The sequence below is a fragment of the Oncorhynchus tshawytscha genome, linkage group LG12 (genome assembly GCF_018296145.1).
Source record: "Oncorhynchus tshawytscha isolate Ot180627B linkage group LG12, Otsh_v2.0, whole genome shotgun sequence".
Lineage (NCBI taxonomy): Eukaryota > Metazoa > Chordata > Actinopteri > Salmoniformes > Salmonidae > Oncorhynchus > Oncorhynchus tshawytscha.
In genome coordinates, this window is record NC_056440.1 from 68,887,702 (window position 1) to 68,910,447 (window position 22,746).

The 22,746-nt window shown below is 44.7% G+C and overlaps 1 protein-coding gene across 8 annotated transcripts in view; it reads left to right on the forward strand.

Annotated features, from left to right (window-relative positions):
- The window catches only part of LOC112249280 (pleckstrin homology domain-containing family A member 7), a 152,088-nt gene that overhangs the window by 34,317 nt on the left and 95,025 nt on the right, over positions 1–22,746 (forward strand). Inside the window, exon 1 of one of the 8 annotated variants that reach the window (XM_042330993.1) lies at positions 21,526–21,729. The exons of the other annotated variants lie outside the window; for them this stretch is intronic. The gene's annotated coding sequence lies outside the window, so the exon portion shown is untranslated. Of the gene's footprint in view, positions 1–21,525; positions 21,730–22,746 lie in introns of those variants that run through there. 8 annotated transcript variants of the gene reach the window in all.

Below are 22,746 nucleotides of genomic sequence, written 5' to 3' on the forward strand. Positions count from 1 at the left end.
TTATTCTGATACACCACACATAAACACATGCCATCTCTTATCTCACATCTCTTATCTCTGCGCTGTGAACAAGCAACATTTCCACCTGTCCTGTGCACAGTGCAATGTTAGCCTGTTGGGCTTAGGTATTATAGGGTGAGAACAGATTTATTTAAAGTGTCAATACATTCTGCAATGATTACCATGCTATAATTACTACCTAGATCCCTAATAGATTTGACACTATCATAAATGGATTGTAGCTGAATGTGTGTGCGTGCGTGCGTCTGAATGTGAGTGTGTGTGTGTGTGAGGATAAAGGCTGTGTGTGTATGGTACTGTAAGGCGATTGGACATGTTCCACAGCATGAGGGGAGCTGAATCCGATTGTCACATGATCCCTCTTTATGTCCCCACCACCAGCCCTGGGACAGGATCACTGTCTGTTTACATGGCAGCCATGAAATGCTATTGGAATGAGAGGGATTAGCTCAGATACAGATAGCCTAATTCCCTACTCCAAGTCCCTCAATAGAATAAAACCATGATCCTCTTGTCTGGTATCCTTCCACTGTATGAGCCTGAGGTATAGGTGGATAGAGTTAGCCTGTTAAAGTGATCCTCGCGTCACTTTTGATATTTCAAACCCTCTCGCCGTAGGCCCGGCTTGGAGATGTGGTGACAAGATCATTATGCCCATGATAGTTTCTACTCAGCGGAGCCGAGAGGAAACGTTTTCTAAACGACATGGAGAAATGACAATGACACCTTGGGCGGGCGGTGCCACCCCTTCTTGACATGATGGATGTGTGTGATGGTGTGTGGAGCTCCGTTTCAGAGGTGCAGTGCTCTTCATTACTGTCTCCCCCAGGCCCAGGCTCAGCCCACGGAGGGAGAACAACAGAACGACAGGAGGGGCTGCCAAGCACAGCCCTCTCCGCTCCTCCCGTGCAGGGCTGTGTGTGTGCCCTCATTACAAACAACGCACCTCCTGCCTTTACATCTCACTCTCTCCATGACAGGAGACTCTGAATGACTGGTGTTGTCAGTGAGACGTTATAAAGTCTGTATGCTTGATGTAGCTGTAGCTTTCTGTTTTTATCTATTGTGATTGTTTTTTACTGGTGATATTCCAACAGACCTAGACCAGAGCAGACTACCCTCTCCCGTCTTGCTCCTGTGCTGCAGGCTGCAGTGCTGTGGCCAGTGGAATTGGATTGTGCATGGCTGTGGAGGACAACGATTATTTTCAATTTACACAGCTACCGCTTCCATAAGTCTCTGAAGACTTTTATTGACCAACCACAGAAGCTGAAAAGAAGCAGCTTCCACACAAACTATTTTTAGTTCATCTTGCTCAACAAATTGTGTTATGTGACTTCCACTTTCATTCTTTTTTTCTTTTTGTAAACAAACATTTTGTTCACACAACACACTGCCGTTCTGTCAGTCTCCTGATACTGCGCTGTGGGACATCAGACTGCATGTTTGGTCAAAAGTCAATGCTGACTTCTCAATGTAGAACAGCATTTTTCACTTCTGTTCCAGCTCTTTTTCAGACGTTCAGACAGTCCAGGCCTTTTTGTCATGTTCTCTCAGCAGGGGGAGGTGACTTTTTTTGTTCTTTTGACTGTCACCTCTGACTGTCACATCTGTCACCTCTGATTGTGGCTCTGCTCTGTTCTGCTCTGTTAGGAGCCTGGGGTCTCTCAGGCATGGGGAGCAGAACCAGCCTGTCCTCCCAGACCCTGAAGCACGGTGGGTATTTCTCACCTGGCCTCATGGAGACAGACACATTCTCCCTGTGCTGTTCTGTACTGTACTACTGGGCTGTGAGACAGGACAGTGGAGCGCTGTCCCCATTAGCGATGCATGGTACCTGCTGTAAATCTGTTCATGTTGTGACAGCCCACCACTCCTCCCCTCTCCAGTCATCAGCTCCACATACGGCTGACTTTGCTTCGGTGCTCATCTCACAAGTGGAGGGAAACATATTTAATCTGATGAGATGAGCACAAAACTGCTCTGAGTGCTTGTAACAGAAGATGTGTGTGTGTGTGTGTGTGTGTGTGTGTGTAATAATCCTGTACTGCAGTAAACACAGATGACCAATAGCCTTCACATGAGAACAGCAGTGAGCAGAGCAGTGAGCGAAAGGGAGAGTGGAGCTAGGGGGAGTAGTGAGTTGTGTAAATAGGATTGCTAGTTCCTTTAGCCACTGGCCATTCGCTCCACACAGAGCTCCACATTTCAGAAGAGTCATGGATTGTTCTCAGGACTCAGACTTTTATTCCAGCCACCCCCCTAAAAGGAGCCAATTGAATTGTGCTGCGTTCTCCCTGATCCACAGTTTATTTATTGTTATTACCTCCAAGCATGAGTCCAGAGTTTTCTTTAATAAGACAATTTAATTACAAACCAAAATTAATTGAGCAAGGCTTGATTTTCAGAAAGATCTGGGAGATAAAAGCAAATAATAGACATGTTTATTTTGACAAACGAGGACATAGCCCTCTCTCATCTCAGTCCAGAACATTTGTCATCTGTCAGTGAAACTTCAATTAACTTAAACTTTTAGTGAATTCATCAAGGTAATTTTGCTGTAACCTTCTGGCTGAGAAAGGTTATTGAATTAATCTACAGCTTAATGAGCTTTTTTTGATTTATTAGGTTGACTTAACCCTTATTACCAGGACATCATGAATACAACCACAGTCTCGTTAGCTTAATGTGATCTGATTAAATCACTACTACATCACTTCAGCACATTGGCCTGTATAGAGAGATGACCCAAGATCTCCCAGCATTCCTGTTGTCGAAGGATGAGATTGATGAAGTCAGGTGGTGTTGCTGAGTACAGAGTAGTACAGGATGTCTGTGACCTTAGAGGAATGTCATTCAATGTACAGCATGTCTTCCTATATGATCATCCTGTGTCCTGTCTGTGTCCTTGTTCCAGCCATGACACTGTTGTCCTTTGATCCTGTGTCTGTCTGTGGTGGACAGTGACTTGCAGATCAGGCAGGAAGTGTAAAACTTGGTGAGAAGTGGTTTGGAACACTAGCCAGGTCTCGGACATGGGGTAAAATACTTCATCCGCTCTCTCGTATTCTCCACTTCACCAGGACCCCAGCCACCTCAGTGAGATTCTGCTCATGTTCCAAAATGCTGAATATGCCTTTATCATCCATAACCCTGTGTGCACATTATTCCTTCTTCCTATCTGGTAGAAACTGCCGGGATCTTTGGGTGGGATGTGGAGCCGTTTGTATTCTAACATTCTTTGCCTGGGGGCGAGTAAGCTCTGAGATGAGGCACCACCTGTATTACATAAATTAAATGTATAAAATGTGAACATTTGTAGAATACCTTATCTTGGCATAGCTACAGTTGAAGTTGGAAGTTTACATATACCTTAGCCTAATACATTTAAACTCAGTTTTTCACAATTCCTGACATTTAGTCCTAGTAAAAAATCCCTGTTTTAGGTCAGTTAGGACCACCACTTTATTTTAAGAATGTGAAATGTCAGAATAATAGAGAGAAGGATTTATTTAGGCTTTTATTTCTTTCATCACATTCCCAGTAGGTCAGAAGTTTACATACACTCAATTAGTATTTGGTAGCATTGCCTTTTAAATTGTTTAATTTGGGTCAAATGTTTCTGGTAGCCTTCCACAAGCTTCTCACAATAAGTTGGGTGAATTTTTGTCCCATTCCTCCTGACAGAGCTGGTGTAACTGAGTCAGGTTTGTAGGCTTCCTTGCTTGCACATGCTTTTTCAGTTCTGCCCACACATTTTCTATAGGATTTAGGTCAGGGCCTTGTGATGGCCACTCCAATACCTTGACTTTGTTGTCCTTAAGCCATTTTGCCACAGCTTTGGAAGTATGCTTGGAGTCATTGTCCATTTGGAAGACCCATTTGCGACCAAGCTTTAACTTCCTGACTGATATCTTGAGATGTTGCTTCAATATATCCACGTAATTTTCCTCCCTCATGATGCCATCTATTTTGTTAAGTGCACCAGTCCCTCCTGTAGCAATGCATCGCCACAACATGATGCTGCCACCCCAGTGCTTCACGGTTGGGATAGTGTTCTTCGGCTTGCAAGACTCCCCCTTTTTCCTCCAAACATAACGATGGTCATTATGGCCAATCAGTTCTATTTTTGTTTCATCAGACCAGAGGACATTTCTCCAAGAAGTACAATCTTTGTCCCCATACGCAGTTGCAAACTGTAGTCTGGCTTTTTTATGGTGGTTTTAGAGCAATGGCTTCTTACTTGCTGAGGGGCCTTTCAGGTTATATCGATTATAGGCCTTGTTTTACTGTGGATAGAAACTTTTGTACCTGTTTTCTCCAGCATCTTCACAAGGTCCTTTGCTGTTGTTCTGGGATTGATTTGCACTTTTCGCACCACAGAATGCGTCTCCTTCCTGACTGGTATGATGGCTGCGTGGTCCCATGGTGTTTATACTTGCATACTATTGTTTGTACAGATGAACGTGGTACCTTCAGGCGTTTGGAAATTGCTCCCAAGGATGAACCAGACTTGTGGAGGTCTACAATTTTTTTCTGAGGTCTTGGCTGATTTTCTTTTGCTTTTCCCATGATGTCAAGCAAAGAGGCACTGAGTTTGAAGGTAGGCCTTGAAATACATCCACAGGTGCACCTCCAATTGACTCAAATGATGTCAATTAGTCTATCAGAAGCTTCTAAAGCCATGACATCATTTTCTGGAAATTTCCAAGCTGTTTAAAGGCACAGTCAACTTAGTGTATGTAAACTTCTGACCCACTGGAATTGTGATACAGTGAATTATAAGTGAAATAATCTGTCTGTAAACAATTACTTGTGTCATGCACAAAGTAGATGTCCTAACCGACTTGCCAAAAGTATAGTTTGTTCACAAGAAATGTGTGGAGTAGTTGAAAAACAAGTTTTAATGACTCCAACCTAAGTGTATGTAAACTTCAACTGTGTGTCCGTTTTCAAACTCTTTTCAGAATCTGCAAAATCTGGAGCTGCTGAAATGGTGCTAAAGAGGTAGTCTAACTGCTATAGCTTCTAGGAGATGTCCGTGTTTACTCGCAATTTCTATCAGCAAGCACTTTTCTTAGTATCCAGTATGTATTTGGTCTGTAGTTGGTATTTCAATGTAGTCTTTAAGGCCTCTTGACAGCTTCATCTTGTCTGGCTGCGGATGACTGCACTCACCTGACTCTAGCAGCCCCCTCCCCTTTACTCCCCTACTTTTCCCTCTACTCTACTCCTCTCCCCTAAACTACCTTATTCTTCCCTCTCCTCCCTCTACTCCCATCCCCTTGACTCGCCGAAACTCCCCTACAGATGTAGGATCTTAATTTGAGCCAGTTTGCTACAGAAGTAAAATAATTATGCAGCAACAGGAAATATGAATCAAATCAGATGTTATTGTTTGCATACACATATTTAGCAGATATTATTGCGGGTGTAGCGAAATACTTGTGTTTGTAGCTCCAACAGTAAGGTCATGTCTAACAATACACAGACATCTCGGGGAAGGGTTAGCTAACATGCTAAGTAGTAAGTAGTTGAAAGTTGCTAATTAGCTACAATACTAATGAGATTCAAACTCGACCTTTTGGGTCGCTAGACATTCGCGTTATACACCCCGACCAACCACCCTACTTTAGCTAAAATGATAAAGTTGTACGTGATAAGATTTGGTTATAATTAATGGATTTTTTTTGTAGGGGTTGTTAGGCCAAGTCAAGTCTGACATTTTAAAGTGAGGCTAGGCAGGGAGACAGGGAGCCCTCAGCCAGCCCAGAGCCTGACAACCATGGGACACTCCCTAACAGGCCTGGGTCTAGGCAGACCAGAGTTTTGTGCTGATAGCAGTCCAGACAAAAAGGCTTTTAGATGATCTGTTTGCCTGTAATGTATTTTTGTGCTGATATCAGATTGAGATAAGGATGAATGAATCCAGGACCTCAGGGTATGAGGAAACCAAGGGCTCTCTCTCTCTGTTACTCATCTGTCATCACATTTTCTGTAGTATTTTCCACCATCCCACCACAGATGACATTTCCTCATTTTGCTGAGTGTGATCATTATTCATGTTTATATCTCTCGTAGATACAGTATGACAATATAATCAGTGTGGTCTGGTGGGGATTGGTCGGGGACGAGGTGCCTGTGGCCGTCTCAGGCAGTAATGTTACAGGCCCTAGGAGTCACCTCATTACTCTGCCAAATGAAGCCCTGGCTGGAGCCCTTCTGATTGGCTGGCTGGATAAGATCAAGGCATCATGTCACATCTCCCAATTATAGTCTGCAATCAAGATGGAGAGGTTCATCTGAGCATGAGAATTGAATGCTGGGCCCTGGACTGACCTTCCCCATGTCTGCCTGCTCTGAGCCTCTGAGTCTAGTGGGCCTGGCCCGCCCTACCATACCTCCTTGCCCGTCCAAATAAAATATTAAAATATTGATCATTTATTTGACCGAGACGGCGCCCCTCTGCACCCCTCTGTCTCAGTATGTGTAGACCATGTATCTGATGCTGTCTGGACCAAAAGAGTATGGCATGTCATACTATTTCTGTCCAGACAGCATCATATAGATGGGCTACATGTAGTAAGACAGAGGGGTGCTGTTTTGCTCGCTTGGTTACTTTCTCCGGTGACATACTGAAGTTTCATCAGAGAGAAAGGGCTCAATCTCGTTTAATCTTTCCAGAATAAGTCCAATGCATTTCTATAGGAATAATATACATACCTAAGCTAGTCGCCTGACTTCCCAACTTTGGGACAATGACTCCCATCGTCAGGGCAGAGACATGAGCACCTCGTCATTATACAGATCTCTGGATTCAGACACTTGGGAAGTGGATAGGAAAGTTGGCGAGTGAACTGTTCAGATGCCGGCTTCCTCTAAAGCAGGGTTGTCAAACTTATTCCATGGAGGGCCTAGTGTCTGTGGGTTTTTCCTTTCAATTAAGACCTAGACAATCAGGTGGAGTTCTTTACTAATTAGTGACCTTAATTCATCAGTCAAGTACAAGGGAGGAGCGAAAACCCACAGACACTCGGCCCTCTGTGGAATGAGTTTGACATACAGTATGTGCTCTAATGTAAATTGATGTTTTGCCAAAATTATATAATATCTCCTGTCTAAATAAAATCATTTGAAATATTTCACCAGAGGGCATGACTTAGCCACAGAGGATTATTAACTTCTTTAAAAACATAGCTGTGTATTGTTTCAAGGTGCATAGGTCTATGCCTATTTGGGCAGAGCGCGTAGTAATGAGCCTAGCTGATTATCGAGTTGCGGCTATCAGTGAAAAGGGCCTCATATGTATGAAGATGATGAGTCTTGAGTATAATTTAAAATGTTGAGACAAGAAGAAGTGGCGGGTGTTTTGGTTGAAGATATGGTGCATCTCTCTCCGCCCATACACTCAGTTCTCCACAGGGCCGGCCCTGGACATTCTGCCACCCCCCCCCAAAAAATGGAAGTTTCAGGGAATAATGGACAGGGAAATGCGTGTTCTTACCATATTTCTGAATGTCAAACCAGAGTGTCTTGTTTGCAAATAATAATAATCTTAGACATCCTTATGAATCTAAGCATGGCACTTTCAAAATGTACCTTTCCATCCAGACAGAGCAGAATAATGTAAGCTTCAACTGCTGGCTACTCGTCTGTTGTATAACCCAGCAAGAGAAGTGTTTCCCTAAAGGCTGCCTGGGTTTAAACAAACATCTTCTCTTTTCAGAAAGAGAAAAGCAGGGACAGAATAGCAAAGTAATTTAAAAAAATCTCCTTGAATATTATAGGCTGCAGCTCAGCTTCAGATTGTCATAGAGAGGAATCAATATATCTCCATATGCATCAGGGTCTTTCGCGGGCATTTTAGAGCTGGTTTCTACCATAAGGCATCACAGAGTTAAGCATTGTTATAGAACACTTGATATAATCTGGATACGTTTCATGTATTTATTTCAAAATATAAAGAAAACAATAGATCTCATTCTTGCCCTTTTCTTTAACAAAGGGTATGTGATACCCTCACTCAATTGGAGCTCTGGTTTTAACCAACCACACCAAGCCCTTCCCAGACACGGAGGTGTTTAATCAGTGCATGCGACAGTATTGGAGTATTTGGCTATACCAAAATCTATGAAATAGTATAATTGTGTCTGTCAAACAGGTAGGCTTACCACTGCAATAGGAAGAAAGACAGTGGCAAGAAAAAGATTGTGAACCCTTTGGAATGACCTGGATTTCTGCATAGATTGGTCATTCAATCTGGTCTTCATCTAAGTCAACAATAGACAAACATAGTGTGCTTAAACTAATGACACACAAATGTATTGTATTTTTCTTGAATACATCATTTAAATATTCACAGTGTAGGTTGGGAAAAGTATGTGAACCCCTAGGCTAATCAATTCTCCTGAGCACCGAGCCTGCCCAACCTTACCTGGTTGAATGCTCCCAGTCGCATTGCCAGTGCGGCGAGGTGGAATAGCCTGTACTGGGCTGTGCAGGCGAACCAGGGACACCATGCGCAAGGCTGGTGCCATATACGCCGGCCCAAGGAGACGTACTGGAGACTAGATGCGTAGAGCCGGCTTCATGGCACTTGGCTCGATGCCCACTCTAGCCAGGCCGATACGAGGAGCTGGTATGTACCGCACCGGGCTATGCACCCGCACTGGGGACACCGTGTGCTCCACAGCATAACACGGTGCCTGCCCGGTCTCTCTCGCCCTCCGGTAAGCACAGGAAGTTGGCTCAGGTCTCCTACCTGGCTTCGCCATACTTCCGGTGTGCCTCGGGCTTCCTTGCCAGCCGTGTTCCCTCGTATCTCTGACTCCTCTCTCCGGCTGCCTCTGCTCTCCTAGCTGCCTCCACCTGTTCCCATGTAAGGCGATCCTTTCCCGCCAGGATCTCCTCCCATGTGTAGCAACCCTTGCCGTCCAATACATCATCCCATGTCCATTCCTCTTTGCGCCGCTGTTGCTGTTGCCCGTTACCACGCTGCTTGGTCCTGTTTTGGTGGGTCGTTCTGTAACGGCTTTCCTCCTGGGAAGGAGAGGCGGACCAAAATGCAGCGTGGTTATAGTTCATGTTTTTAAAACTCAACATGAACATAATACAAAACAATAAATGTGGCAAAACTGAAACAGCCCTATCTGGTGCAACAAACACAAAGACAGGAAACAACCACCCACAAAACCCAACACAAAACAGGCTACCTAAATATGGTTCCCAATCAGAGACAATGACTAACACCTGCCTCTGATTGAGAACCATATCAGGCCCAAACACAGAAACAGACAAACTAGACATCCAACATAGAATGCCCACTCAGATCACACCCTGACCAAACAAAACTTAGAAACCTACAAAGCAAACTATGGTCGGGGTGTGACACCATCAAAATACCCAGCATTTCCACAAACTTCAGAAAGTTCCCATTATTTGGCTCGTTCAGCCTGTCGGTGGTCTAACATAACGCAATGTTCTGGGTGGCCATTACGCTTATCAGAGCAATGAGCGGAGAATCTCTCCATCAATAGCCTGTTTGGCTTGTGCATCGATAGTTAGCTTAGAGACCATCCTGATCTCCAGCTCCTTCCACCTCTGGAAACTATCAAGGTGGTCATGCGACCTCTCGTGCGAGGTGAGGAGATGGCAGAGATTCTTCCAGTCCCTGGTTTCATCCCTGATTTGCACTCCTGTGAAAAAGATTTGCAGCAAAACAGTAGGCTGCATCTTTTTTTTATAGGAATAGACAAGCAATGGTCTCTCCACTTTTTTTGTTCGCCATGCTCCTATTTGTAGTGGGTCACTCATCTCTTGGGAAATTCCCCTCCTTATCTTGATGTGGCCCAGCCTGCACGAACATATCCTGTAAAGATCAATTCATATATTTTTGGCCTCACTGGGATCTTTTATGTTTTTTTTGTCTGGGATTTAGCAGCAACACCACTGTGGCTCCCCCCACTTTGATGGCACCTCTGGTGCGGGGACCTGGACTGGGGACCCTTGTTGCCGGCCCTGGACTGGGGACCCCCGTTGCGGGCCCCGGACTGGGGACCGTCGCTGGAGGCCCCGGACTGGCCCGTGGAGCAGGCACAGGACTCACCAGGCTGGGGAGACCTACTGGAGGCCTGGTCCTTGGAGGAGGCACAGGGTTCACCAGGCTGGAGAGACCTACTGGAGGCCTGGTCCTTGGAGGACACACAGGATGAACCGGGTTGTGGGGGAGCACTGGAGATCTGGTGCTTATCCCTGGCACCACTCTTTCAGGCTGAATGCCCACTTTAGCCCGGCACCTCCAAGAGCGCAGGCACAGGTTGAACCGGGCTGTGGGGAGGCACTGGAGATCTGGTGCTTAACACTTGCACTGCTCCTCTTGGCTGAATGCCCACCTTAGCCCGGCATAGGACGCACTGAGCAGTCCCCGCGCACGGGAGACACAGTGCGCAGAGCCGACGCAGGATACCCTGGGCCGAAACGGCGCACCGGAGACCAAGCTTGCTGAGCTGCCACAATCTGCCCTGGCTGGATGCCCACTCTAGCGTGGCACTTGCGGAGAGCTGGCATATAGCGCACCAGGCTATGAGAGGGCACTGGAGACACTGTGCGCTTTACCGCTTAACACGGTGACTGACCAGTACCACGCTCCTTACGGTAAGCACGGGGAGTTGGCTCAGGTCTATAGCCTGACTCTGCCACTCTCCCCGTGTGCCCCCTCAAATGTTTTTGCCTCTGGTGCGGGGACCCTCGCCGCCATTTCCGCCTTTGCTGCTTCTAGCTCCTCCTTAGGACGGCGATATTCACCAGCCTGTGCCCAGGGTCCCTTTCCTTCCAATATCTCCTCCCCATGTCCATTCCTCCAGAAAGCGCTGCTCCTCCCAGCCACGCCGCTTGGTCCGTTTGTGGTGGATAGTTCTGTCACGGGCGTCTTCCTGGAAATGACTGGACCAAAGCGCAGCGTGATGAGCGTACATTTATTTTATTTTAAATGAATGTCGCCAACAAAACAAGGAAACGACCATGAAGCTTAACTTGGGCAACAATGCCACTAACAAAGTCAAATACCCACAAATGTGAAAGGAAAAAAGGCTGCCTAAGTATGATTCCCAATCAGAGACAACGATAGACGGCTGCCTCTGATTGAGAACCACACCCGGCCAAACACACAGAAATAGAAAACATAGAAATAAAGAAACTAGAATGCCCACCCTAGTCACACCCTGGCCTAACCAAAATAGAGAATAAAAGCCTCTCTATGGCCAGGGCGTGACAGCTCCAAATTCAAGTGCTGCCATAGGCGGCTGCCTAATCTTGCCTAATGGGAGGGCTGGCCCAGGTACTCCAGAATGCTCTCAGCTGTATTCCCGCAAATTCTTCTGTGTTCATTGTTTCATTGTGTGAATTGTTTTCCCTTTAATTGTTTATTTTGATCAATTCCCCATTTACGTCATCAGTAGCCCTAGTAATTCCCCATTACGTCACCAGTAGCCCTAGTAATTCCCCATTACGTCACCAGTAGCCCTAGTAAATGTACTATTAATCCCCGTCATTTGGTTGAATTAATTTCTGTTAATTAATGTATTAATTACAGTAATTTATCATTCTCATTCTCTGAGTGGAAACATTTAACATTTTTTTGCAGAGTTCACAACCTGCTACACTAGTGAGAAACAAGTTTAGATTTATTTCATAACCATCATTTCCCAGTTTTGGCAAATTTTTTCATTGTTTTTTGTTTGGTGTGCTCCATGTGAGCGATGAGCGGGTGTCTGGTTTCTCTGTCCTGATAACGTTGCATGAGCATGCATAGATGTAGGCCTACCTGGCCTGCTGCTCGCAAATGTAGGAAAGTGCCCATTTGAGAATGTCTGATTTTCTAATTGTCTTAACTCACCATGTCCATCACTAATATGCTGAGCTTCACAGTACATTTTTCTTCACCTCGCGCAATAAGTCAATGAAGTCTGCTTTTTTAACATTCATTGCAAATGATGTTAGTTCCTCACGATATTAGAAACTAAACTCCAACACTCCCGGTCTCAATCATCACCAAGCCTCAGTGTGAAAGCAAAATATCATGATCTGATGATCCGATTATCCAGTGTAAAAATATGATCTGATGATCCCATATATCCAGTTTAAAAATAGCATGATCTGATGATCCCATTTATCCAGTGTAACATCAGCTGTCTGGAAACTCAGAGTCCAGAAAAGGCTAGTTGATACAATTTTGCAAGTTCACTAGTGCCGGATCAAGTTAATTGATTTGATACAATATTGCACTTCACTAGCGATAGCTCAAGTCAAGACAGACAGATAGGGAGGCAGACAGTTGGAGTAGATAGATGAATGCGATTGAAATAACCTGAATTTTCATCAGGATTTTTTCTTCTGTTTTTATTTGTCAGCTTTAGGCCTGTGTATTTTAATTAGTTGACGATTGAAGTTGCGGTATAGGCCTACTGCTGCATTGGCCTATAGGCTATCACATTTTATTGGTCACATACACGTGATTTGCAGATGTTATTGCGGGTGTAGTGAAATGCTTGTGCTTCTAATCAGATCAAATCAAATGTCATTAGTCACATGCGCCTACAAACCTGACCCAGTTACACCAGCTCTTTTCAGGAGGAATGGGCCAAAATTCACCCAATTTATTGTGGGAAGCTTGTGGAAGGCTTCCGGAAACGTTTGACCCAAGTTAAACAATTTAAAGACAATGCTACCAAATACTAATTGAGTGTATGTAAACTTCTGACCTACCGTGAATGTGATGAAAGAAATAAAGAAAGAAATCACACTACTATTATTCTGACATTTCACATTCTTAAAATAAAGTGGTGATCCTAACTGACCTAAGACAAGGAATTTTAACTAGGATTAAATGTCAGGAATTGTGTCAAACTGAGTTTAAATGTATTTGGCTAAGGTGTATGTAAACTTCTGACTTCAACTGTATGTTCCTCCTGACAGAGCTGGTGTAACTGAGTCAGGTTTGTATGCCTCCTTGCTCGCACACGCTTTTACAGTTCTGCCCACACATTTTCAATAGGATTGAGGTCAGGGCTTTATGATGGCCACTCCAATACCTTGACTTTGTTGTCCTTAAGCCATTTTGCCACAACTTTGGAAGTATGCTTGGGGTCATTATCCATTTTTGAAAGACCCATTTGTGACCAAGCTTTAACTTCCTGACTGATGTCTTGAGATGTTGCTTCAATATATCCACATCATTTTCCTCCCTCATGAAGCCATCTATTTGTGTGAAGTGCACCAGTCCCTCCTGCAGTAAAGCACCCCACAACATGATGCTGCCACCCCCGTGCTTCACGGTTGGGTTGGTGTTCTTCGGCTTGCAAGCCTCCCCCTTTTTCCTCAAACCATAACGATGGTAATTATTGCCAAACAGTTCTATTTTTGTTTCATCAGACCAGACGACATTTCTCCAAAAAGTATGATCTTTGTCCCCATGTGCAGTTGCAAACCGTAGTCTGGCTTTTTTATGGTGGTTTTGGAGCAGTGGCTTCTTCCTTGTTGAGCGGCCTTTCAGGTTATGTCGATATAGGTCTCATTGTACTGTGGATATAGATACTTTTGTACCGGTTTTCTCCAGCGTCTTCACAAGGTCCTTTGCTGCTTTTCTGGGATTGATTTGCACTTTTCGCACTAAAGTACATTCATCTCTAGGAGACAGAATGCGTCTCCTTCCTGAGCGGTATGACGGCTGTGTGGTCCCATGGTGTTTATACTTGCGTACTGTTGTTTGTACAGGTGAACATGGTACCTTCAGGCATTTGGATATTGCTCCCAAGGATGAACCAGACTTGTAGAGGTCGACAATGTTATTTCTGGGGTCTTGCCTGATTGATTTTCCCATGATGTCAAGCAAAGAGGCACTGAGTTTGAAGGTAGGCCTTGAAATACATCCACAGGTACACCTCCAATTGACTCAAATTATGTCAATTAGCTTATCAGAAGCTTCTAAAGCCATGACATCATTTTCTGGAAATTTCCAAGCAGTTTAAAGGCACAGTCAACTTAGTGTATGTAAACTTCTGACCTACTGGAATTGTGATACAGTGAAATAATCTGTCTGTAAACAATTGTTGGAAAAATTACTTGTCATGCATAAAGTAGATGTCCTAACCGACTTGCCAAAGCTATAGTTTGTTAACCTCTCTGGGATATGTGGGATGGTAGCGTCCCAACTGGCCAACATCCAGTGAAAATGCAGAGCGACAAATTCAAATAAATTACTATAAAAATGTAACTTTCATGTGTCACGAACCGGCTCAAAGCCCGTAACAAAGGGAGACAACGTGGAGATAAGGAGTAACAAAAGATATATTTATTAACTAAAGCAACTAAGGAAAATATACAATGGTGTGTGTAATCAGTAATCAGTAGTGTAAGTGAGTGTTTTGCATGCATGAATGTGATAATGCAGGGTGTTGAAAGGTGCCAAAGCAAACAAACAAAAGGCCACCAAGAACCACAACAGAATCTACAAAGGTGTCTGCATGGAGAGAGTCTCCTCCATGAATGTGGAAGAGGTCTATTTATCCTGGGAGACGCCTGGCCCAGGTGTTTCCCATGAAGCTGACGACCCTCCCAACTCCGCCCACCGGCATCCTAATAAGGAAACAAGAACAAAGACAGAATACGGCAGACAGAGTGGGAGGGTCATCACACATGAAATCACACATTCAATATACCAAATTAAAGCTACACTTGTTGTGAATCCAGCCAATGTGTCAGATTTCAAAAATGCTTTACGGTGAAAGCAAACGAAGTTACATTTGAAATGTCTCTATTTTGGGACTTCTGTGAGTGTAGTGTTTACTGTTCATTTTTATTCTTTTTTTCACTTTTGTTTATTATCTTCACTTGCTTTGGCAATGTTAACATATGTTTCCCATGCCAATAATGCCCCTTGAATTTAATTATCTGGCTCATCAGAGCTGCTGAGCCTAGGGGGATGCGGGGGGAGGCAGGACATCTCTGAACCCCTGGCCCTGTACTGAGCAGCGGGATCGATCTTTGGGTATGGTGTCAGCCAGATAAGGGAGGCGGGCTTTTTTCATTTAGATTTGCCTTCATAGAATTAGTTAGCTCAACTCCTGTGTTACTGATGGAGCAGAGCGATATACTCAGAATACTGAAAGCCAACATTTCAAACCATGTGTTGGATCTGACGTACTCAGAGGTGCGTTATACTTTTGCTGATGTTGTCCTTGAGCGTGACTGCTTTACTAAATGCACCCAGTTGAAATGGATGGTGGATAAAAGTGTGGGTGAGTTCAGGCGGACAAAGGGGGAAATGGGCAACAGGACAGAACATTGTGTGTTGTGCTGGAAGTGTCAAGTTTTGTTTTCCAGGCAGCTGAAGGGTACTTGTGCCAAGCTAGTGCAAGGGTCATGGCACTCCAGCAGACTCAACTCCTCTGATCCTGCGGTAAGTGACGGGGGGGACTGCTTGTCACCAGTGTCTATGGGCCTGGTCCTACATTTACATTGTCTAGTCATTCCTTTCAGCAGGCGCTGTAGACTATCGTTGCTAGTCAGTGACACGATCATTTACTGTAAATACTGTCATTGGAAGAAGTTGTTGTTGAAATAGCAAGTGATTCATCTGAACAAGGAGGTGACAGTGTTGAACATCAAGTGTGTTGTAGTCTATTGATGGAGATAAAGAGCAGTGAAAAACAGGAGGGGAGGATAGTTAGTGTCCCCTCTCCTTTCCTAGCAGCACACTGTTTGTGTTTGCAGTTCACAGGAAGGTGACCCCTGATTGCAGTCAGGTAGTGTGAGTGATTGGGATATGGCATGCAGAGGCTGGATCTATGGGCATTAAATATTTCCCCTGAAGCTGCAGGACTCCTCATTGATTCTCCCTCTGATCCTCATCCCCCTTGTTCCAGTTAACTCTCAACTTTTTATTTTGCCACAGCAAATCTCTGTTTCTATTGATCCCAAGGTAAGTGCCTTTGAAAGCCATTTAATTGTGATGGTTGGGGGGTGGCATAAAACAGCAATTTCTTTGATGAATCACATCAAATAATCCTTTAAATATTTATCAGTCAGCTAATTTTGTGCCATTGGAGTAATGGGTCGGCAGGGTAGCCTAGTGGTTAGAGTGTTGGACTAGTAACTGGAAGGTTGCAAGTTCAAACCCCTGAGCTGACAAGGTACAAATCTGTCGTTCTGCCCCTGAACAGGCAGTTAACCCACTGTTCATAGGCTGGAAAATAACTTGCTCTCTTCCTCCTCTCCCCCAGGCCTCTTACTGTTGTTGGCACTGCCTGGAAAAATGACAAACAGGAGTGAGAGTGTTGATGGGTGTTTATCGCACCGTAACCAAGAGCAACAGATCTACTATACAAGCTATTAACGCCTGGCCATAAAAAGGAGAAACAGAGGAGAGTTATGAGAAGAGAGCTGCTGAGATGGCCATTATGTTAAAGGCCTACATGGACACCAGGACACTTTAGTTGGATTAGATGGCTGAACACCAAGCATCTCATTTTGTTTATATGCAATTTGGCCCAGTTTTTGGTCTGTGTCTCCCCTCCCACTGGCACAGATCTTTCATTGGAATGACGTGGTTACAACGTTGATTCAACCAGTCAGTGTGTGCCCAGTGGGCTGACGCTACAGTCTCATGTTGTTCCTTTTCAGAATGTCTTCTAAGCCTGGAGAACAAAGTGTGAGAGAGTGGCCCTCTTGTCCAGCTAAACCCCTCATTATAGCCCAGGTCCCCTCTCCTTTCAGGCCTCTCTAATTAGCTGTTGGCTAGCCTCTGCTTTGGAGCAGCGCGACCTTGTGGCTAGAGATGTGTGGTACAACACTGCATTTTAATGTGTTGTGTCAGACGCATCATGCCTTGGCTGTTATATGCTGCTCAGTCTCTGTGTCCTCAAGCGTCTCCCCCCTGCCAGGGTGACTCAGTGCCACGGTTCAGCCTTGTGTTTACTTCCCATGGAGCATGTTGGGACCTGCCAGGGTGACTCAGTGCCACGGTTCAGGCCTTGTGTTTACTTCCCATGGAGCATGTTGGGACCTGCCAGGGCCACTCTGTGCTCAGTGCCCAGCAGTGTCTCAGGGCTTTAGAGCTGACCATCTGTGGTGTGGGCCTGGGTGAGGAGAGAAGAGGGTCCGATTGTTTCCACAGGAGCAAGCTAGGCAGAGTTGATCCACCTGCAAAAAAAGCCCCTGGCTGGGTGGTTGAGATGTTTCAGTCCGGCCATAAGTACAGCCTAATGAGGTAACCTCAGCCTGTCAGACAGACAGTTACTCTGCTAAAGGAGATTGGAGAGAATGTTTAAAGTACAGAGAAGAGGACTGTCTTCTTCACTGAAGTAAGGCTTGCCAGTCAGCGATGAGATGAGATGGGAGGGCTCAGGGCTGGGTAGCCAGGCGGTACCCAGCAGGTTTTCCCATTTTCTCATTGGATGACGAAATCAAATCAAATTTATTTATATAGCCCTTCTTACATCAGCTGATACCTCAAAGTGCTGTACAGAAACCCAGCCTAAAACCCCAAACAGCAAGCAATTTGCAGGTGTAGAAGCACGGTGGCTAGGAAAAACTCCCTAGAAAGGCCAGAACCTAGGAAGAAACCTAGAGAGGAACCAGGCTATGAGGGGTGGCCTGTCCTCTTCTGGCTGTGCCAGGTGGAGATTATAACAGGACATGGCCAAGATGTTCAAATGTTCATAAATGACCAGCATGGTCAAATAATAATAATCACAGTAGTTGTCGAGGGTACAACAAGTCAGCACCTCAGGAGTAAATGTCAGTTGGCTTTTCATAGCCGATCATTAAGAGTATCTCTACCGCTCCTGCTGTCTCTAGAGAGTTGAAAACAGCAGGTCTGGGACAGGTAGCATGTCCGGTGAACAGGTCAGGGTTCCATAGCCGCAGGCAGAACAGTTGAAACTGGAGCAGCAACACGGCCAGGTGGACTGGGGACAGCAAGGAGTCATCATGCCAGGTAGTCCTGAGGCATGGTCCTAGGGCTCAGGTCCTCCGAGAGAGAATGAAAGAGAGAGAATTAGAGAGAGCATACTTAAATTCACACAGGACACCGGATAAGACAGGAGAAGTACTCCAGATACGGTGGGGCAAAAAAGTATTTAGTCAGCCACCAATTTTGCAAATTCTCACACTTAAAAAGATGAGAGGCCTGTAATTTTCATCATAGGTACACTTCAACTATGACAGACCAAAATGAGAGAAAAAAAATCCAGAAAATCTCATTGTAGGATTTTTAATGAATTTATTTGTAAATTATGGTGGAAAATAAGTATTTGGTCACCTACAAACAAGCAAGATTTCTGTCTCTCACAGACCTGTAACTTCTTCTTTAAGAGGCTCCTCTGTCCTCCACTCGTTACCTGTATTAATGGCACCTGTTTGAACTTGTTATCAGTATAAAAGACACCTGTCCACAACCTCAAACAGTCACACTCCAAACTCCACTATGGCCAAGACCAAAGAGCTGTCAAAGGACACCAGAAACAAAATTGTAGACCTGCACCAGGCTGGGAAGACTGAATCTGCAATAGGTAAGCAGTTTGGTTTGAAGAAATCAACTGTGGGAGCAATTATTAGGAAATGGAAGACATACAAGACCATTGATAATCTCCCTCGATCTGGGGCTCCAAGATCTCACCCCATGGGGTCAAAATGATCACAAGAACGGTGAGCAAAAAGCCCAGAACCACACGGGGGGACCTAGTGAATGACCTGCAGAGAGCTGGGACCAAAGTAACAAAGCCTACCATCAGTAACACACTACGCCGCCAGGGACTCAAATCCTGCAGTGCCAGATGTGTCCCCCTGCTTAAGCCAATACATGTCCAGGCCCATCTGAAGTTTGCTAGAGAGCATTTGGATGATCCAGAAGAAGATTGGGAGAATGTCATATGGTCAGATGAAACCAAAATATAACTTTTTTGGTAAAAACGCAACTCGTCGTGTTTGGAGTACAAAGAATGCTGAGTTGCATCCAAAGAACACCATACCTACTGTGAAGCATGGGGGTGGAAACACCATGCTTTGGGGCTGTTTTTCTGCAAAGGGAACAGGACGACTGATCCGTGTAAAGGAAAGAATGAATGGGGCCATGTATCGTGAGATTTTGAGTGAAAACCTCCTTCCATCAGCAAGGGCATTGAACATGAAACGTGGTTGGGTCTTTCAGCATGACAATGATCCCAAACACACCGCCCGGGCAACGAAGGAGCTGCTTCGTAAGAAGCATTTCAAGGTCCTGGAGTGGCCTAGCCAGTCTCCAGATCTCAACCCCATAGAAAATCTTTGGAGGGAGTTGAAAGTCCGTGTTGCCCAGCAACAGCCCCAAAACATCACTGCTCTAGAGGAGATCTGCATGGAGGAATGGGCCAAAATACCAGCAACAGTGTGTGAAAACCTTGTGAAGACTTACAGAAAACATTTGACCTCTATCATTGCCAACAAAGGCTATACAAAGTATTGAGGAACTTTTGTTATTGACCAAATACTTATTTTCCACCATAATTTGCAAATAAATTCATAAAAAATCCTACAATGTGATTTTCTGGATTTTTTTTCTTCTCATTTTGTCTGTCGTTGAAGTGTACCTATGATGAAAATTACAGGCCTCATCTTTTTAAGTGGGAGAACTTGCACAATTGGTGGCTGACTAAATACTTTTTTTGCCCCACTGTATAACCGACTGACCCTAGCCCCCGACACAAACTACTGCAGCATAAATACTGGAGGCTGAGACAGGAGGGGTCAGGAGACACTGTGGCCCCATCCGATGACACCCCCGGACAGGGCCCAACAGGCAGGATATAACTAGAAGCTTTTCAATGCTCCAAATGCTTTTCGTAGCTCTGTATGGATAATTTCCTACAAAATGGTTTGTATTGAAGCTGGCATGGCTGTAGTGCTTAGTTGAGGGAACTGATAAAGGCAAATGGACATGTATAAATCCTCATGCAGAATGATTATCTTCTTAATGGTCTTAACTCATTTTGCTGGGATAATAACCACCGTTAACTTCTCTGGGATATGTGGGACGCTAGCATCAAATAAAAAAACAAAGATGCTATTATCTGAGGACAGCACCCCAGTAAACAAAGAGAGAGAAGCATATTTCAACCCTGTAGGTGCGACACAAAACGCAGAAATAAAATAATAAAATCAATGATGATCATTTAGTCTTGTATTAGATCCACTCGTTTTTATGTAGTTGGAAAACAAGCCTAATTTATTGTGCCACACAGCTGCCAATATGAATCTGGTGTTTGTTGCAGATAACTGGATGAGATTTCCAATAAAAGTCTTTAAGCCCTGTGTCAAATGAATGCTACATGCCATGGTGCTCATTGGTGATTAGTAGAAACGCAGACACGGATGAGAAATCAGTCACAGTCAGTGGTACTTGGTATCCTGACCTTCATAGTTCTGAAAGGCGTACCACATTAGTTACATCACAATAGATTCAGATTCAACATTCCTCTGCTGAATCTCTCACTGACTAGACCTATCTGAGATTAATCAGTCTACACCTCAACTTATCAACCCAACAAAAGAAGCTTGTCAAAGGTAAGGCAAGAATTATATTTTTATATAATAAAATCAATTGCATCGTATACTAGCAAACTTTCCCTTTCAAGAAGATCAACTATTTTAATAAAGAAAGGGCTAGCTGCTAGAAGTTTATTTCTTGTTCTCAAGAACAAGGCACATGAACCATGGTTGTTTATCATTTACAATATTGACCATGGGGCAGTGTCAATAGCACCTGCTCTCCGGGCCTGGCCTGGCCTGCATACCTCTGGATCAGTTTCACTTCCTTCACCATCCCCATGAGGTCACAGCACACACTTGTCTTCAGCCAATCTGCTGGCCCACAGCTGGGGTTATAAAATAGGTACTATACCTTCCGAAAGTATGTGTGAGAAGCAGACAAACTTATTAAAGTGTCTTACCTCAGACAGTGGTTTCTGTTAGATTCCTCTGCCTCCTGTCACAATGTGTGATGTGGAGCAACTGATTGACTATTGCATGTCCAAATTTGGGAAAATTAACCACTGAGGAAGAAGAGGTTTCAATGTTGGGAGAACTCCATGTCAATGTCCCCTCCCACCTTCCCCTACCCCTAGCTCCAAGGCTGCCACTCAGAGGAAAGACAAGGTTCTCTGCTGACAATAAAAGTGCCAAATATGTGGGTCAGGATGAAGTGATTTAATAGTAACAAAAGTGTGAATCTGACCTAACTGTGAGAAACTGAGGTTGTTTACATGTTAGAAGGTGTGAATACTGAGGACTTGCCAGGACAGAAATGCAGGGCAGGTAAAAACCCAGTGTTTGTTGGTCCGTAGAGAGGTGGGACAGAGAGGTACAGTACTTCCTCTTCTGATCTTTGTGGCTGCTGGACATCCCCTCTCTCTCCAACACAGGGCTGGAGTTCATTAGAGTGCTCAGAGAGAGAGAGAAGGGAGAGTTTGAGGGAGGGGGAGTGAAAGGGCAAGAGAGAGAGTGGCGGGAGAGAGACAGAGCTGTTAGGAGAGAGGAAGAAGGAGGATGTGATAAACGTTCTGAGGTGTTCCTCCTGAGCAGAGAGAGAGAGAATGACCTTTTCCCCCCTTGCAACCACCATGAGGTTCACCACCACCAGCCAGTCTAACTAGGAGATCATCCACTGGGACACGCCAGGTGAGACTCCTCTGCTCCTTCACTTTGTGCAGAGAGAACAAAAGAGAGAGAATAATAGGACAGATCCAGTAGAAGATAAAAGAACAGACATCTGATCGGATGTTACACAAGGAAATGTGTTTAATAACGTTTCACTTTTGGTTGAGGAGAGAGAGAATGTGTGGCAAGCAAAGTAGTGGGAGGTGAGCAAGAGAGAGTGGACTGTGTGGACTGTGGAGTTGACTGTGTGGACTGTGGAGTTGTAAAAGAATAGTGTGTTCCTGGTATTTTACGGAGGATCTGGTGTATGTGCAGCATGGCAGCATTCTGTTAGATGGTGTGTGAGGTGAAAAGCCCCCTGGGCCATGCCCCTCTGTGCCACGCTGCTGCCAGCCTGGGTTTAGCCCCTCTATTGGAGAAGGGATTAGCCTGAGCCTGTTGTTTTGCTGTGAAATTTGGTATGACGTGCCATGCCGGGCTGAACCTTGGACTCCAAAGTTGTACATTTGTTCAGCGCAACAGGAGTGGGGGGCAAGGGAGATTGGAGCTATGTCAACTCTGAGTGTAACTGTGTCTCAGTCTGTGCTTTGTGAGGAATGAATTCCTCAGCTGACAAAATACTCTAAAGTAAAATGTGAGGAGAGAAAAAGCTCTGGACTGAAATTAAAGCCTGGGGTTGTACTCTATTCAGCTCGCTCGCATATCAAATCAAATTTTATTGTCACATCCTTCATAAACAACAGATTTAGACAGTGAAAAGCTTACTTACAGGCCCCTCCCAACAATGCAGAATACAATGCAACATCTAAAATAATAATATAAATACAAATGTGTAACATGAGGAATAAAGACAATGAGCAATGATAGTGTGGCTATATACATGGGGTGCCAGTACTGAGTCCACGTACAGGGGTACGAGGTAAGTGAGGTAGATAGGTACATATAGGTAGAGGTAAAGTGACTAGGCAACAGTATAGATAGACAGACAGTAGCAGCAGCGTACTGTGTGTGTGTGTGAGTTTGTGGGTAGAGTCCTGT